Raw genomic sequence first — 3770 nt, forward strand, 5'->3', positions numbered from 1 at the left:
AAACACTGGTTTAGATTATACACTTGAAATTTTTCTGGTTTAAGAAAAGTTAATAACTGATGTTTCCCTAGCTAGAGACAACTAATCATATCAAGGATTAAGAAGAATGAGACTCTGTTTTGTCTGTTTCTGTGTCACTGAGAGACAGTGTGACTTCTGTAGACTTCACTTGCTTCAGCTGAAGATGCAGTGGTCAGGTAAGACACTATCTGGTTTCTCCTGGCCCTACATTCTATGACTCTCTGTGATGACTTGTGTCTGTACCTGGTGAAATCAAAGCTGCTGTGATGGGAGTGATCTCACTTTGCTTGCAAGGAGTAATTCTACCCTCTCTTCCACAAGGAGAAGGTGGAAGATGGGCCATCAGTGGAGAAGGTGCCCCAGTACTGACTGGAGCCACTCTATACCTCCTGACTTTCTCACCTCTGTGACATTCATCAGGCACACGAGGAAACCTATGGGCTCAGCATTCTGATCGAACATTAAAATCCTTATAGATGAGCTGATACTCCTTGGGAGATTTATGAATATAAATCTCTCACAAGTGTCATGTTACAGGTCAGGTCTGTCATCTCAGGCAGAGGAATTAACAGTGTCTTCTTTAGAACAAAACAAAGGAAGCTGAACCACACAAAACAAAGAAATAGAAACTTGTCAGTTGACCAGAACTGGATGCCTTGTCTCTGCTTCATGAAGACACACAGTTCATATTCAGTGTGAAGCTCTTTCTATCACTGAGGGTATTAAAATGCGTGGGATGCTCTTAACAACAGCTTTGTGTCAAGGGAGAGTAATGATGCCATGTTTCTTGCTCTGCTTTGCTCGCCTAGCTTTGACTGTCAGCGAACTAGTTTTGCTGCAACTCAGTGGATATTAATGATTAATGGCCTTTAATGATAGCAGTTTTCCAACAAAACTTGAATGCATCTTCAAGCTGGAATGTATCTAACCCAATTTCACTGCTGCTAACACAACAGTTCCAAGGTTAATCCCCAAATTTGTTTCTCTCACCATTCTTGATACTCTAAAGCGGAAGAGGAACTGTTCCTCCTCTATTAATTAGAGATTTAATTCAAGTTCATTATGAAAACAAAAGGCAGATAAGTATTATTTTCAATTAGGTAAAAATTATTGCTAAATTGTTCATGTGTCTCCTTTCACACTTTTCATCCACCTTCTCAGCCCTTCTCATCCACCCAGTGAACACAGGCAGAATTTTCCCAATGTGTTTTTATTTGGTAAGTGCCCACTTTCCCTTAAAATATATCAATAAGTGGACTTTCTATTGTAACTGTTAGGAATGGAATCCAGGACATTGTGTAGTTGGCCAAGCAATCTACCACTGAGCCAAACCCCCAGGGCTGCAGCCTGCTTTCCGATTCACTCTGTGCTAAGGTACCTTTCCATGCCTGCAGTCTGCATCATTGTTTTAAGTAGTTGAACATTAGTTCTTGGGATGCAATGATATTATTTGTTTAATTAACCCTATGATATTACATAGCTTTTAGTTTTTCACTGTATTCAAAGTCTTATAAACATCTTAATTGCAAATATTTGAATCTTTGTCCAAGTCTTTTTGGAGGAAGATATTTAATGTGACTTGTTGTTGTGCACATGTGTTAGTTCATTTTGGTTGTTCAGCATCTATTCACTCTAGTTTAGAAACAAAACTATGCCTGGCAATCTTGTCTACTTCCAATATCCAGGAGGATAACTATATGTTTTTCTTTGGGTTCACCTTCTTATTTAGCTTCTCTAGGATCCCGAATTATAGGCTCAATGTTCTTTATTTATGGATAGAATCCACTAATGAGTGAGTCCATACCATATTTATCTTTTTGGGTCTGGGTTACCTCACTCAGGATAGTGTTTTCTATTTCCATTCATTTGCATGCAAAATTCAAGGGGAAGATGAGGAGAGTTTGGGGGAATGGGATGATTGGGATGGAGGAATGGTGGATATGGGAGCAGGGAAGTAGATATCTTAATTAAGGGAGCCATTTTAGGGTTGGCAAGAGACTTGGCTCTAGAGGCATTCCCAGGTGTCCAAGGAGATGTCCCCAGCTTGTTCCTTGGGCAGCTGAGGAGAGGGTACCTGAAATGGCCCTATTCTATAGCCACACTGATGAATATCTTGCATATCACTATAGAAACTTCATCTGGCGAGAGATGGAGATAGAGACAGAGACCCACATTGGAGCACTGGACTGAGCTTCTAAGGTCCAAATGAGGAGCAGAAGGAGGGAGAACATGAGCAAGGAAGTCAGGATCACGAGGGGTGTGCCCACCCACTGAGAGGGTGGGGCTGATCTAATGGGAGCTCACCAAGGCCAGCTGGACTGGAACTGAAGGGGCATGTGATCAAACCGGACTCTCTGAATGTGGCTGACAATGAGGGCTGACTGAGAAGCCAAGGACAATGGCACTGGGTTTTGATTCTACTGCATGTACTGGCTTTGTGGGAGCCTAGCCTGTTTGGATGCTCACTTTCCTAGACCTGGATGGAGGGGAGAGGACCTTGGACTTCCCACAGGGCAGGGAACCCTGACTGCTCTTTGGACTGGAAAGGGAGGGGAAGAAGGAGGGGAAGGGAAATGAAAGGAAAGGAGGAGGTGGAAATTCTTAATAAAAAGAAAAAAAAGAAGCAAAACTATGTTCCTTCTTTCTGTGTTCTGCCATCTGCCTTTGGATACCATATTATTGGGGTTGTCACATAAGGTGTCATTCTCCCCAGCCCAAGGAGTGAGACCAATTGGCTTATCATTTCTTGTGATTGTAGTTCTTGTGGAGTGATACAAAGACCTAAAATATGGGGGATTCTCACTATTTATTTATTCTAATGAGGGTGATCTAATGGCATGGCTAGTTCAAGTCTAGTTTTGTTGTTTGACTTTGTATCCCCTTTTCTTTTAACTGTGTTTCTGCAGCCATCATCATTCTATCACAGTCAGCTTCTGCTTAAGTTTGCAATAGATAGTGTCTATCATGTTACAACCCTAGGTGGGGCAGAACTTCTTTCTAAAAATGGCACCCAATATGGGGCCAGAAAGTGGTGGAGTATGTCTTTAATCCTAGCATTTGGGAGGCAGAGGCAGGCTAATTTATGAGAGTTCAAAGCCAGCCTGTTCTACAGAGTGAGTTCCACGACAGGCAAAGATACACAGAAAAACTCTGTCTCTTAAAAACCAAAATTAAAAAAACGAAAATAAAAGACATAGAGTAAGAAAAAAGCCTCATGAAGATGGAGAATACACAGAAAGTCTGGATACTGAATGTTATTGTGTTTTCTTTGAATTGACTGCTGAGGCAGGAGCAACAACTGTTAAAATACTTTTGATCATAAATGCTGCTGGATTAATTTAACATACATATTTTGAAAATGCCATGACTGGGACTGAGTCAGTGACCTAGGCCAGGACAGCCCTAAGACAGCAAACTCTACAAGAGCAGGACTTAGCCAGTGACCAGGGCCAGAGCAGGCCTGGGATGGTAAACTCCATGGGAGCAGGAGCAGATCCAGACCAGGGATATTTATAGAAGCAGGACTAGGCCAGTGACCTAGGCCAGAGCAGGCCTAGGTGGTGAGCTCCACAGGAGCTGGACAGAGCTAGCTACCTAGACCTGAGCAGGCCTAAAACAGTGAGCTCTGTGATAGAGGAAGTAAAACCAGGGACATTTATGGAGGCAGGACTGAGTCAACAACCTGGGCCAGAGCAGGCCTGGGACAGCGAATGCCACAGAAACAGCTACAGGGGAGCAACCCCTGAGGG

Source organism: Chionomys nivalis, chromosome 1, assembly GCF_950005125.1.
Source record: "Chionomys nivalis chromosome 1, mChiNiv1.1, whole genome shotgun sequence".
Lineage (NCBI taxonomy): Eukaryota > Metazoa > Chordata > Mammalia > Rodentia > Cricetidae > Chionomys > Chionomys nivalis.